Consider the following 15226-nt stretch of genomic DNA (forward strand, 5'->3'; position numbering starts at 1 on the left):
CTTCTGGGCTTTTTTCCTTTTTTGGGGGACAAAGGCTAGCTTTGCCACTCTGTCATTAGGGGGGCACTCTCCTACACCTCCCCACTGGGGAACAGCTCCATCTGATCCAGCTGTCCCTCTTCCTTTCTCCAGAAATGAAAGGAGAGCCTGTGCAGAAGGAAGCATTTCCCAGAGGAAGCAGTGCTTCCATGCCAGCCTCTGCTGCAGGAAGGGAGGCCATGCCACGCACAGGCACAGGATGTAATTGCTGTGCCTCTGGGCCTGGGCCCTGCTGAGGCTTGAGCTGCCCTCTCTGCTGCTTGGCAGTGCAGGCACACAGCATTACCTGACCCCCTTGCAGTGCTCGGTTCCCTATACAAGGGGATCCCAGCACACCATGGAACGCTTCCCATCTGTGCTCCTTTCTAGATTGGGATCGTGACTTGCATCATTTGGAAATGCTGGTAAACCATGGTTTAAGGATCTTGGAGCTTGGTGAAGGTAGGTTGTCAGCAACCCTTTCCTAACATAGTAATCACTGTCCAAGTGTAATCGTTGTGCAGAGGAATATTCCTCTGTCATTTCCCTTAAGATCCTCTGAAGTTTGATGGATTCTGCAAATCCTGGCCTCAAAGTTTCTACTATTGTGCCCAACAGTGATCACGCAGGATCGCTGTCAGTGAGAGAAGGGAGCATTTAGCTTTCAGCCTTCCTCCTGTGTGCAATGCCAGTGTGTCCTTCCATGTGCTCTGTGCAGCCAGGGAGAAGGGCAGAGAGGGAAGGGGCCGGGCCCAGGGCTGTGCCCCGTGGCTGAGCCTTTGGCAGCTCCTTTGCCAGCCCCAGGGAGCCTGAGCTGCTCCCGCTGCCACTGCCAAGCCCTGGCCCTGCCCGGGGCTGGCTTTAGAGCTGCTGGCAGCTCCAGGGAGTCCTTTCTGCCTTGACTGCCCTGCAAGGGGCTCCTTCCATCCCAGTGTGGGGCCACTGCAGGCACGTGGTCCCCCTGCCCCTGCTCCTGAGTGGGAGGCAGAGCTGAGGGAGTGCCTTGGAGGGCACCAATCACCCAGGTGCCCTCACTGCCACTCGGGCCTGAAGGAGAATCTTCAGCAGGGTCACAGGAGCTGTTGTGTCCTGGCTTTCTTTGCAGCTGAAGTTGATGAAGATGATGCTGTTGATGAAGATGATCGGGATTCCCAGCCCATACCCATTACTGAGCATCTGGGAGATGCTGAGGGTAGGTAAAGACTTTCCTCCCTGGGAGAGCTGCCAGCTCAGAGCCCAAAGCTGGGCCAGGGGGGCATCGCTGCAGGTGCCAGCACAGAACCATGCACCTGCATCGCTGCAGGTGCCAGCACAGAACCATGCACGTGTGTGCCCTCGCCCTGCATGATCCCCTCACCGCTCCTGCGTCTCAGGGGTGCCCGTGCAGATCAGCAGAGATGGCAGAAGCTTCTGTGGCTGTTGAGTTACAGGTGTGTCTGCAGGGAGGACTTCTCCTGCTCCTTTGCTGATCCCTACACAGAAGCCTGGCTCCCATGGCAGGGGTGAGTAGCGTGTCCCTGCTGACCCCACAGGCTGAGCACTGGTTTTGTGGGATCCATTCCTGGGAAATGGAACTATTTCACTTCAGGTCCCCTGAGAATGGAGAACAAACTTAGAGGAGACACTAAGTCCTGGAGGCATCCAAACTCATGGAGGAGATGCCGAGTGATCTGGAGAGACGCCGTGGTGGGTGCATTTCCCTCATGCTTCCCCTGGGACTCAGCAGCCGGGGCCTTTGGCTGCACATCTGGACACGTCGTGCCCGGCACAGCGGGAAGGGATCCATGGCAGCCTCGCTGCCCCGCTGCTGCTGCTGCTGCTGCTTTGACACCCTGCAGGGCTGTTTCCCAACCTGGCCTGGCTGTAGCTTTTTCCCAGCCCCTGCAGGAAGGCATTGCGCATTAGCTGACAGGCAGCCCAAACTGCACCATGTGCCTGAGATCCTCTGAAATTTCATAGTCTCCAGGATGATCACTAAGGGTGGGTATTATGATGAAGATGGGCCCTGGTCTACCCAGAAAATTGTATGGATTCCTGATACTTAACCATAACTTTCACAAGTACTGGCTGCTGAAGATGCCACCTCCCCAGTGGGGAACACCCCCACCTGATCCAGCCGTCCCTCGTCCTTTCTCCAGGAGTGGATGGAGAGGCAGGGCAGAAGGAAGAATTTCCCAGGAGAAGCAGAGGCTCCATGCTAGCCTCTGCTGCAGGAAGGGAGGCCATGCCAGGCACAGGCACGGGAGGTAATTGCTGTGCCTCTGGGCCTGAGCCCTGCTGAGGCTTGAGCTGCTCTCTCTGCTGCTTGGCAGTGCAGGCACAGCCTGGACTAGAGCAGCACAGCCCAGGGGAATTATCCCGAGCAGGCTCAGGGCACTCGGGTACTGAGCAGTCCTGCTGGGGTCCCTCTGTGGGAGACATGTCCTGAAACCTGGCAGCGACTGCACGGGGTGCCCACGGTGGGGAAAGGACAGAGGAGGAGAGCAAGGCTCCAGTGTGTCCTGAGAGGGCCTGGCTGTTTGCCCTTGGGATCTGGGGGGTGTCCCAGCAGAAGGAGGGCAGGAGGGACAGCGGGAGGGCAGGATGGATAGCTGTGGCACTGCCTGCTGCAGTTTGCCCCCGTGCTTTAGGGAGGATTTCTTCTGTGTGTGAGGGAGAGAGCCACAGGGCCCTACACTACTCAAGCCACCCCAACAAGGAATGTTGCTGAGGGCAGGGAAAGAGTGTGGAGAGTGATCAGGAGCCAGCCCAGAGCTCCCCAGGCCCCTGGGCAGCTTTGGCCATGTCCATTCACATCTGGCTCCCACGGCCTTACCCAACCCCCTTGCAGTGCCCAGTTCCCTGTGGCAGAAGGGGATCCCAGCACACCATGGAAAATGTTCTCATCTGTGCTGCATTCTAGATGAGGTGTCTGGGAAGGCTTCTCCATCAGCTTGGATGAATAAAGTTTTGAAGCCCTTGGAGCCTCCTGCAGGTATGTTCTCAGTGTGCCACCAAGGAAGAATTGTAGACAAGCGGGCAGGCACCAGGTGACAGAAGCTTCTGTGGCTTTTGTGTTACAGATGTGTCTACAGGGAGGACTTCTCCAGCTCCTACCTTGGATGCTGCACTCAAGCCCAGCTCCCGTCACAGGGGTGAGTAGTGTGTCCCTGCTGACCCCACAGGCTGAGGCTTGCTTTTGTCGGATCCATTCCTGGGAAATGGAAATATTTTTCTCTAAGGTGCTCCAACAGGGAAAATCCAAGATACAACAGATAAGATATCCCTGGAACCATCCAAACAGATGAGGCAAGAGCTGAAGGAACTCCTGCAGACAAGACAAGGTGGGTGCATTTCCCTCATGCTTCCCCTGGGACTCAGCAGCCGGGAGCTTTGGCTGCACATCTGGATACGCCGTGCCCGGCACAGCAGGAAGGGATCCCTGGCAGCCTCGCTGCCCCGCTGCTGCTTTCACGCCCTGCAGGGCTGTTTCCCAGTCTGGCCTGGCTGCAGCTTCTGCCCAGCCTCTGCCGGAAGTTATTTGGCATCAGCTGACAGGCAGCCCAAACTGTAACACACCCTGAGATCCCCCACAATATCCAGCCCTGCAGATTAGGAATAGGGTGTCTGTTTGGAGGTAGAAGTGCTCTCATCATGCCACTGTAACCTGGCCATTTTCCTGCTCCATAAATTTCACAAATATTACCACTGATGCCACCACCCAATTGGGAACAGCTCCATCTGATGCAGCTGTCTCCCTTCTTTTGTCAAGAGATGGACATATTGCTTCAGTGGAAGTTGGCATTTCCTGAAGGAAGCACTCCATCTTCGGTGCCAGCCCCTGCTGCAGGGAGGAAGGCAATGCCAGACACGGGCACAGGCACAGCAGGTAATTGCTGTGCCGGGCTCAGCCCTGGCCGGGGCTGTGTGGCAGCAGCTCTTCCCCCAGGGCCTGCCCTTGCCCTGCCCGGCAGCAGCCAAAGCTGGAGGCGCCTGGGCTTCCAGGCCTCTGGAGCTGGTTCAGAGTCCCGGGGAAACGGGACTGGTGCAGCAATGTCCCTGGCGCTGCAGCTGCTGCAGAGCTGGCCCTGAGTGCCCAGAGGCCCAAGGCACAGGAGCAGCCCCGAGCGGGAGCCCTGACGCCAGCCCAGGACCAGAGCCAGCCCTGGCTCCCGACTGGGCAGGGGCTGCGCTGGGTCCTGACAGGGCCTGAGCCTGTCCCCTGGGGCTGGGGGAGCTGTCACGGGGCAGGGAGGGCCAGGGCTGGCAGTGGCTGCTCAGGGATGGCTTTGGCCCGTGTCCCTGGCAGCAGCCACTGCCCAAGCAGCTGCGCTGCCCCCGGGCTCTCCTCCCGGCCTGCTGGGCTTTGTTGGCTGGCACAGCCTGTGCCAAGGGCCGGCAAGGTGCCTGCAGGCCCCAGCTCTGGGGGAAACAGAGAACGTCCTGCCCGTATCCAACGTGCTGCCAGCTCAGCAGTGCAGCTCATCACGGGCTCACGCTCCCCATTGCTCCCACAGATGCAGCCGGCACCACAAGACCTGTTCCCAATGCCCAGGGTGGCCTCGGAAGGGGCTTCTGTCAGGGAGCAAGCTGCTGGCCAAGGTTAATGGCAGGCCTGCTTCTTTCGGAGATTATCATTATTTTATGCTGGGTCCGAATTTGGAGTTACTGGATGAGAAAATGGTGTTTTCGACACCTTTCCCAGGAATAAGTTCTTATGAAAACCTAATGCAGAGAGGAAGCATTCCCAGAGAGCCTGGGGTCGAGTTGTTGCCAGTCCATGATTGTCCAAATAACTCTGCTAAGGGTTCTGCTGCTGCCGATTTCATTCGTTGGCCTCTCAGTTGCTGGGCTGGCTCCCACTGAGGCTGCCTGGCCAAGAGCAGCCCCAGGGGCACATGGCAGAGGCAGAGGGAGGTGGGGAGGAGAAAGAGAAGGGCCGAGGTTGCCCTTGAAAGGCAGAGGCGCTCTGGGGCCCGCTCCTGGCCAGGCACCCTGCCCAGAGCCGTGCCCTGCTGGCCGGGGCCTTGAGGGGCAGCTGTCCAGCTGGGCCCAGCTGTGCCAGCAGCTCCAGCCGTGCTGGGGAGCCTTGCCAGCTCTGGGCCCTGCTGTGCACGAGGGTCCCTGTGTGCCACTGGCAGCTGGGGCCTCAGCCACCTCCTCTCTTCACAGGAGCACCTCTGGACAGGAGTTGAAAGACGGTGGCTGCACCTCACACCCAGACAGCGTGAGCTGCTTCTCCCACAGTAATAACGGCCTGGACAGCCCTCTCAAATGTTCTGTGAAGGGAACCCAAGAACAGCCATCTACAAGGAAACCTCCTACTACCCTGTAGATCCCACTGCCGCCTGCTCTCTCTATAGGTCTCCCCAAGATGCCTTCATCCCTTTTTTGATCTCCCTGCATCCCATCCCAGCCAATTCTCAAGGTCTTCTGGAGACCCCAGGCCCAGCCGAGCACCCTCCAGCCCATCCTGAGACCAACACATCCCTTCCTCTGCCCCTGAGCTCCCTGGCCTTGCCCTCTAAACAACACTGGAGTTAAGCCCTGCTGCCCCACCAGGGTAGGCGATGGCCCCTTCTTCTGTTGCACTACAGAGATGTAGCTGCCACCCCAGTGTCTGGGAGGTAGCAGCAGCAAAGCCCACCTGGCACCAGCACTGGCTGAGCTCCGTGCCCAGGGGCAGCTGGGGATGGCCACGGTGTGGGCAGGCAGGAGCCAGGCAGGGGCTGCTGTGACCAGCGGCAGTGTCTCGATGGGCTGGGGGAGCCCAGGGGGCAGGCAGCAGTGTGGGGCTCCTGAGAACAAGCGACCCTATTTTGTCTTTGTTTTTCATTTTTAGAAATTTGTCTTTAAAAAAATATTTTAAATATTTTTTTTACTGTAGAGAGACATCCCTAAATATTTATTCCCTTGTAGTGCAGTAGTTAAGGACTTTACAAAGTAGTTTTAGAATCCCGAAAAGGCAACCCTATTTTTTCTGGACTTCTAATTTTTAGAAATATTTATAAATATTTCTTGCTGAGACAATTCAGCACATAGTTCATCCCTTTTTCTAGAATACATTTCTATGTTTGAAAGTAGTTTTGCAGAAAATAATTTACCAATATACAATAAAATATAAAGTGGCATTTCAGTGGTACTCTTTACTCTGTGAAGAACTAAGACACGCTAAGACAGCCAGCCTGCTGCAGAGGCAAAGATCTTTTCTCACGGGAACTTTATATCTAGTCACAACCAAGTCACATAAAACCTTTTCCCAGATATTTCCTGGGATTCTTGACCAGCTCACCTCTTAGTTTTCAGAGGCAAACTTTGAGCACAGTGGGAATCTCTTCAAGTCACCATCTTTGCTTCTGCAAGAACTGCCTAAGTTCGAGAGCAGGGGCTTCTCTCAGCTTCCTGCTGCCCCCGGGCTCTCCTCCCGGCCTGCTGGGCTTTGTTGGCTGGCACAGACTGTGCCAAGGGCCGGCAAGGTGCCTGCAGGCCCCAGCTCTGGGGGAAACAGAGAACGTCCTGCCCGTATCCACCATGCTGCCAGCTCAGCAGTGCAGCACAGCACGGGCTCACGCTCCCCATTGCTCCCACAGATGCAGGTGGCAAAACAACACGTCTTCCCGATTCCCAGAAGGGAATTGGTTTCTGCCAGGGAACACACTGCTGGCTGGAGTTAATGCCAAGCCTGGCTTTTCTATGGCATGCCGGGCATTGGGGGACCCCTGTAAGGATGGCACTTGGCCGGGGTCCCTCATGAGGCACATGAGCTGGAGGGGGTGTTTTGTAGGTGCTGGGTTTTGCAGGAAGGCATGCAGGGCTTTGCGTCCTTTGTAAGTGGTGCATGGGGCTGGGGTTCCTCGTGAGGTTCTCAGGGGATTTGAGATCTCTTCTGTGGCGTACAGGGGACTGGAGACATCTGTAAGGCTGGCAGGGGCTTGAGTTCCTCGTGATTAACGTGGCGGTTTAGTGCTTGCCGTCAAGGCCTGGAGAGGAACTGAGTCCTTCCTAAGGTGGGCAGGAGGCTGGGCTCTTTTGTGAGGCACACAAGGCTGCCCTGGGGTCTCTGCATTGGTGTGCATGGATTCTCTGTGAGGCACACAGGGATATTTTGGGGTCTCTGCTGAGGGGTGCAGGGATCCCTCAGGAGGCAGAAAGGAGTATTGATGGTCTCTACTAAGGTGTGCAGGGATCCCTCATGAGATATGCAGCGGGGTTTGTCAGTCTCCTCAGCGCAGCAAAGGGCCACTCTGGGTGGAGGCTGTGCAAAGTGGGCAGAAAGCTTCCTGCCAAGCCTTGCGGCCGGCGGGCGGGAGGAGCCCATCCTTGGGGGTCGGGCGGGGCCTCTGGAGCCGCCGCGCCCTTGTCGGGCAGGTCCCGGCCCCGGCGGGGAAGGGCCGCGGCCCCGGGCTCCGGCGGCGCTGCCGAGCAGCGGCGGAGGCACAACAAGGGCCCCGCTCCGGCCTGGCCCTGTGCTGCAGCCCAGCACAGGGACAGCCACGGCCGCTCCCTGCGCCACAGGCGGCACCGGGGCTGCAGCTGAGGCCGTGCCTGCTGCCACTGAGGAAGGAGCTCCCTGCAATGCCGAGTTCCTAAAGCATGTGGGCAATCCAGCACGGCATGGAAACGCTTCTGAACTGTGTTCCCATGGACACTGGGATCGAGAGATGGATTGACTGGAAGTCCTTGCCAGTCACAGTGTGAAGATCATGCTGCATGCTGGAGGCAGCTTCTCCATGTCCCTTTCCTGAGAGAACAATCACGCATTAGCAATTGTGGCCAAGAGCAGCCCCAAGGGCACAGGGCAGAGGCAGAGGGAGGTGGGGAGGAGAAAGAGCAGGGCCGAGGTTGCCCTTGAAAGGCAGAGGCGCTGTGGGGCCCGCTCCTGGCCAGGGACCCTGCCCAGAGCCGTGCCCTGCTGGCCGGGGCCTTGAGGGGCATCTGTCCAGCTGGGCCCAGCTGTGCCAGCAGCTCCAGCCGTGCTGGGGAGCCTTGCCAGCTCTGGGCCCTGCTGTGCACGAGGGTCCCTGTGTGCCACTGGCAGCTGGGGCCTCAGCCACCTCCTCTCTCCACAGGAGCGTCTCTGCAGCTTCACAAGACCGGCCAAAGAGTTCCATCAGGGAGACATGTACCTGCACCTGCGCCTCTCATCAGCCATCCCTAAGCCATGTCCAACATCCCTGCCACAGCTGCATTATCAGCTTGTTGCTAGGGACATAGTGCCACCACCCTGAACAGGAGCCTCTGTCCCCAAAGTGCTGGCCCTGGTGTCTTTTGCAGTGAGCAAGGGAGTGAGGGAAGCCATGACAAACATTAGCAATGTCCGTTGCTTTTACTGTGGCCAACTTGGACATTTCCAGAAAGACTGTCCTCACCTTCCTGTTGGGCAATTTATTAACTGTGTTCCACCTCCTAGGCCTCCTCCTTTCCAACAGCCCTATCGGCCCACATACAACTTTCAGCAGCAATATTATCAGCCGACCCAGGGAAATGCTTAGCAGAGCATGGGGCCACGCCGCGCGACAACAGCAAATTACCGGCCTTGCCTGCAAAGCCCACCTCAGCTGCCAGCCATCCAGGAGTCCCCCGCCCCAACAGGCTCCTCGCAGAGGACCGCAGTCATGAGGACGGACTCCAGTTGTTCCGCAGAACCGGAACTTTCCCCAAAGCCTCCGACCAATGTTAGTAAGTTCTGTCCATCTGCTTTTCCCCGACGAAGATCTAGTTTGAGTTCCAGCTGGGTACCTTGAGCCCCCTTTCCACCCTCAACCAACTACAGTCCTGCTGTTTGGGGACAGTGAACACACTCCAGATCAGGTAAGTATATTACCAGAAGTTGTGACTGTAAATCCAGGCAATGAAATTACTGTGTCAGTTGTTTGTTACAATCCACCATTTACATTGTTGAAATTTGCACCTTTTGCACAAATGTTAATTTTAACCGGCCAGGATTCAGAGGTTGAACCTGATTCAAATTTTGATGCGTTTGCATGTCACTAGATTTGTAAAGACAAACCCCTGATTGATTCTTGTATTTCCAAAAATGGGAAATCCATTGAACTTCATCTCATGGCTGACACAGGAGTGGACGTTACTATCCTCCCCGGGCAAAGTGGCCCCGCGACTGGGCGCTGGTGTCCCCTTGTGGCACAATCTCCGGTGTTGGTGGAGCTGTCAATCCCATGCAAAGTCCTCATCTTGTAAGCGTAGAGGGGCCTGAGGGGCAAGTCTCCACCATCTGACCATTTGTCGTGTCATCCAATATCTCTCTATTAGGCAGGGATGTTTTATCCTAGTGGGGTGCCCACCTTGATATCCCTGACCCCAAGTGGGATTTTTAGCATGGGCCACTGCAGAGCAAACTTCCCCACCATTGAATTGGAAAACCAATGTTCCAGTGTGGGTGGATCAGTGGCCCAGCCCATCAGACAAATTAAATGTGCTCATCGAATCAGTCAAGGAGCAAGAAAAACTCGGGCAATTAGTTACATCAACTAGCCCGTGGAATACCTCAGATTTTGTCATCCGAAAGCTTGGCAAAAGCAGTTGGCATCTGCTCCAAGACCTTCAAAAAATTAATGAGGTTATTGAAGATATGGCCCCCTTCAGCCTGGCCTCCCCTCCCCTTCTATGCTTCCCCAAGATTGGCAGCTTGCTGTCCTTGCTATCAAGGACTGCTTCTTTAACATCCCACTTTACCCAGGAGATGCCCTCAGATTTGCATTTTCAGTACCATCTCTGAACAGAAGTGAGACTTTTAAAAGGTATCAATGGGTATCAATCCTCAATTTTTCAAGGATTGAAAAACTGCCCCGTGTTATGCCAAATGTAGGTTGCTCAGGTTTTATCACCTGTCAGGAAGCAGTTTCCTGAAGCAATTATACTCCATTGATGACATACTTATTTGTGCTGCCACCAGAAGTTACCTTAGTGCCGCTCTCGAAAAGACTGTTTCTACTATTGAGAAAGCAGGTTTTGTAATTGCTCAGGACAAAATACAAATGTCAGCACTGTGGAGATACCTTGGGTATCTCATCACTGGGAGAACTGTAACACCACAGATTTTTTCTATTAATGAACAGCCACAGACCCTAGAGGACATTCAACGCATTTGTGGGATCATCACTTGGGTCCGGCCTTTGCTCGGCTTGACAAGGCAAGAGCTGGCTCCACTGTTCTCCTTGCTGAAGAAAGACACCGACCCCACAGCCCCACGGACCCTGACACCAGAGGCAGAGGAAACATTGCAGAAAGTAGCAGAGGCAATGAGGACACGACAGGCTCAACATGTCAGAAAAAACCTTCCGATTGAATTTGTCATCCTGGGTAAGTGCCCACACTTTCATGGGCTCCTATTTCAGTGGGACACGACACAGAAAGACTCACTCATCATACTCGAGTGGTTGTTTCTCCCACATCAGCCTGCGAAAACAGTGTATACACCATCAGAGTTGCTAGCAAAATTAATTGCCAAAAGTCACCATCGCCTCTGAAGCCCCGCAGGCTGTGATCCCTCATGCATTTACCTGCCTTTGAAGTTAGATCAATTGGACGCCTTATTAAAAACAAATGAAAACATCCAAATTGCTTTAGATAGCTATCTCGGGAAAGTCTCAATTCACTACCCAAAGCACAAATTATTCAAAGATTCATTCCATTTAGTTCCAAAAACTTTCCAAAGTCATCTTCCTATTAAAGGCGCTGTCACAGTGTTCACTGATGGGTCTGGCAGGTCCCACAGATTGGTATTTACCTGGAAAGACCTGAACACTCAAAAGTGGGAAGCTGATGTTCAGACCATGGAAGGTTCCCCCCAGATTGCGGAGCTTTTTGCAGTTGTGAGGGCCTTCAGGATATTCCAGCAACCATTTAACTTAGTGACTGATTCATCTTATGTTGCTGGGATAGCTGATGGAGCAGAGCATGCTCTGCTCAAAGACGTGCAAAACAAACAGCTGTTTTCCTTGCTTTCAGAATTCATCTGGCTCATCTCTCATGGAGAGCAACCCTATCATATTCTACATGTAAGATCCCACACCGACATGCCTGGCTTCCTTACTGAGGGGAACCAGAGGGCAGATGCATTGGCAATGACAGTCACCACCACAATTACTTCACCAACTTTACCTGACATTTTTAAACAAGCACAATTGAGCCTCATGTTTTACCACCAAAACGCGCCAGCCCTGGCACGTCAGTTGAAATTGTCACAAGAACAAGCCTGTGCCATTGTAGCCACATGTCCAAATTGCCAATCCCGTGCCCTTCCAACAGTATTAACAGGTATCAATCCTAGGGGACTGAATGCATTTGACCTGTGGCAGTCAGACATTACTCATTACCCACTTTTTGGGAAATTAAAATATATTCACGTATGTATACATACATTTTCTGGTGCAATCTTTGCATCTCTGCATGTAGGAGAGAAAGCCAAAGATGTCACCAAGCACTTTAACATGGCCTTTGCTACCCTAGGAGTTCCAAAAAAGATTAAGACAGATAATGAACCAAGTTACACCTCCAAAGCATTTCAAAATTTTCTCTCAGCTTGGGGAAATCACCATCACACCGGCATTCCTCACAACTCTCAGGGACAATCAATAATAGAACGCACACGCAAAGAAATTAGCAACCTGTTAGGTTTACAAAAAGATTCTGCCCTTTTAATGACACCTCAAGAAAGACTCTGCAAAGCACTATATGTGCTCACTTTTCTTAACTGCCATTCAAAAGAGCCAAATCCTCCAATCCTTTGGCATTTGCATAACAACATATTTGCCCATCTCAAAGAACACCCACCTGTGCTCATCAGAGACCCTGAGTCCCACCAAATTAAAGGTCCTTTTCCACTAATAACCTGGGGCCAAGGGTACGTGTGTGTTTCAACAGAAACAGGGCCGAACTGGATTCCAGGCCACTTTGTCAAACCCTACCTGAATGCAAATCAGCCTGCTGACCCACCCAGGAAAAGCCAAGATGCATCTGATCAGCCAGACACCGCAGCAGATGCAGTCACTTGGAAGCGTCGGAACAAGAAGACCAGAATTCCCAACATTGTAGCACGAACTCTCATCACAAAAAAATATTTTCCACTGTCATACCTTGCTGCAGAACCCCTCCTTTCCTCCCCAACTATCCCTATCCCTTTTCCCACATACCTTGCCCCCAACCCATCCCACAAGTCCCCACGCCTCTCTTTCCTGCTTGTGTCCTACGATTATTAGAAAAGGGGGAGGGTGAGGAGAGTGACTGAAAGAGTGTACAGAAATTTAATGTCATATGTTTCTCTTGCTATTTGCTACAGCAAAATCACCCTGGAAGGCCACCCTGGAAAGAATGAAATTCAAACAAGTGCTTTTCACTGCAATCACCATTCTGCTCCATCCGTGAATAGCAGAAGGGTGGATGGTGCAACAACTGACAGAAAATGTATGGCAGAATCTGGCGAAAACTCTGAAACAAGATAAGATCTGCTTGCCAATGGGCAGCGTGGACAATCCTCTATCTACGTGCCTGGTGGGAATGCCTCTGTTGCAAAAAGATTATCCATATGCGGGGAAGAAACCAAATCCGGTTGACACCTGGGACACCTGGACAAAGATTTTACCACATGCCACACAAGAGCCCCAGGAGTTAGATCTCTTGGGCTCTGCTCCAGCTACATACTGTGTTAGGTTTTTCTATCTACAAAACACACCCATTTGGCATGACTCTGCAGTCTCAGGCACAGTAACTCAGAAAGATGTAACACCTAATAGCAGAAAGTATAATTCAGCCACATGGTGCAACTATACCTCTAGCACACCACCTGAGTCCAGTGATGTTCCCAGAGTGTCACCGAGAGGCGTGTTTCTTATCTGCGGCGACAGAGTGTGGGCAGGGATCCCATCAAAGATCAAAGGAGGTCCCTGCAGCCTCGAACAGCTGACTGTCCTCACCCCAAACACATCACAAATTATAAATTGGCAGAATCAAGAAGGATTGGCATCAAAAAGAGATCTTACAGTCAATTCGACCCAAATTGCGATGACAAAATTTACGATTGGAGCGAATCCAAAAGAGTCTCTGCATCCATTTTTCTACCTTGGTACGCAGCTGCAAAGGCTCTCGGTGAAATTTCCCACCTGGGGTGTTGGCTCAGCCGTCAGGCCAAAGCTGCCTCCGCAGCCCTGTCAGATCTGCTCACGGAAGAAGAAACCACCAGGCACGCCACCCTACAAAATACAGCTGACATTGATTTTCTCCTTCTTGCGCACGGTCACAGCTGTCAGGACTTTGCTGGTCTGTGCTGTTTTAATTTAACATCTAAAAGCACCTCCATACATGCCAGCATTCAGCAAATTCGAAACCAAGTGCAAGACCTCATGACGGAGACCAGAGACATCAATGTAGTAGGTAAAGCACTCACACAGTGGGGAATCCCCGGGTGGCTTGTATCAATTCTCAAAAATTTGGTGTGGATTTAAGTTGTCATTTTCATGATAATGGTTGCCCTGAGTTGTTTGAAAAGAGTAATAGAAAAGTCACTTGGAAAAATTTATTTAATAAAGAAAGAAGGGGGAGATGTGGGGGTCATGGGTGAGAAAGCTATCTCAGGAATGCCCTGGGAAAGCACCATTGTCTAAGTCAGGGAAAATTCATTCCTTTCCCATGGTTCGAATGCTGTACTCCCTTTCCCATCCCACTCATCCTGTACCCTTTGTATCTTTCATTAGTTACTCCTGTGAAAACTTTTCCCCTCCCATCCCCCTCCATGTAGCTGTGCACAAAATCTGTAACTTTCCCCAGAGATCTCGCACTCGCCCTGGTATCCCTCTGCTGGTGTTACCATCCCTGCTGTCCCTTCGACTCACTGTGTGTCCCTCAGCCTACCCTCCATGTTTTCCTATCCTTTTTGGACCCTGCAATAAATCAGTTGAAATTATCCAGGACTCAAGCTGCCCTCCTTCTATCTAGTGAAGAGAAACATCTAGCCTGGGTCGAGCGGGTGAAAATCCTGACCCCGGCAACCTTGTTCTTATCAATTTCTATGACATCACACACACAGTCCTTAAACACACACAGCCATCACCTATATACACTAGTACCGTTTCTTGGTTGGTATCTGGGTGGATCTCAAAGTGGCAAATGCCTTGGTCATTGTCAAGGCATATGTCTTGAGCACTAATCACATTACTGTCACAGACGAATCCCTGTTGTTCTTGAGCAATGTAATGTTCCAAGTTTACGGTTTGCCATCTCCCCTGGATTTTCCAAGCCCATACCCTGTATTCTGAGGGGTATAATGCTGGCTGCTCGTGACTGAGCCCTAAGGCAGCAATGGCGTGAATAGCGTGAACTGTGCCATTACGCAGAGTGAGCACGAAGGCTGGAGCTGTATTAGTGGGGGGATTATATGTAAAATTACCATGGTCCACCAAGACTGGAAATCTTTCTCAATGTCTGTAGCACTGCCCCAGACCACCTTTAGCACTTCAGTGGGAAAGACTCCTTCACTTCCTTCTCTTATGATTAAAGGAGCTGTTGACTGTACCCATAATTGTGTTTGCATATAGCTGAGGGCTGAAGATATGTTATCCTGTGCCCCCATTAATGTGTCTGCTAGCAAGCTATGGTCTTGATCTTCAATTTCTCTCCATTTCGGCAGCACCCTCGAGACTTGCCATTGACTATTTCCCAATGCCAAAAGAGATGACTGTAAAGGCTGTTTTAATTTTATTGGATGGCTAGCTGCTACAGCTAATTTGTTCATTAATATTTCTGAGTCAATCCTATTCAAAACCCCTAGCCCAGTCCCTAACATCTTGGTTAAATCCCTTTGCATTCTGTCTCTGAAGTGCGCTTGTTTTTGTAGCCATCTTGTCCATCCCTCGAAGGATGACCTTATGAAGGGGGAACAAGGTGGCTGAACTGTCGAGATAGTAGTTTGCATTAACAGTTCGAAATGTCATAATCCTGGATTAAATAACTGTTGTTGTTGACCCGTATTCCTTATTATGTGTGGGCCAATTTCATAAACTCTAGGTTCAAGCTTAAATGGCGTATTTTGGGTTTGTGCTTGAGTGCTGGGGTGGGTTGTAACAGGCTTAGCTATAGCATTTATTTTAAATTTGAAAGACAGCCCAATAGTGTTTCAGGCCCAGAGGCAAACCATGTCGACAGTTTGTCTTAATGTGAAGTTGTGCCAACAGTCCAATTCATTTGGACGATTGCAAATCTTCCAGTGCTTATTTAC

At 52.4% G+C, this 15226-nt stretch overlaps 1 long non-coding RNA gene across 1 annotated transcript; it reads left to right on the forward strand.

Moving 5' to 3' along the window:
- The first annotated feature begins 353 nt into the window (after positions 1-353).
- LOC135307463 (uncharacterized) lies at positions 354-1731 on the forward strand. The gene is made up of 4 exons (XR_010368182.1): positions 354-480; positions 1124-1210; positions 1449-1520; positions 1607-1731. It is a non-coding gene; the product is annotated as an uncharacterized LOC135307463 (long non-coding RNA).
- The last annotated feature ends 13495 nt before the right edge of the window (positions 1732-15226 follow it).

Source organism: Passer domesticus, chromosome 9, assembly GCF_036417665.1.
Source record: "Passer domesticus isolate bPasDom1 chromosome 9, bPasDom1.hap1, whole genome shotgun sequence".
NCBI lineage: Eukaryota > Metazoa > Chordata > Aves > Passeriformes > Passeridae > Passer > Passer domesticus.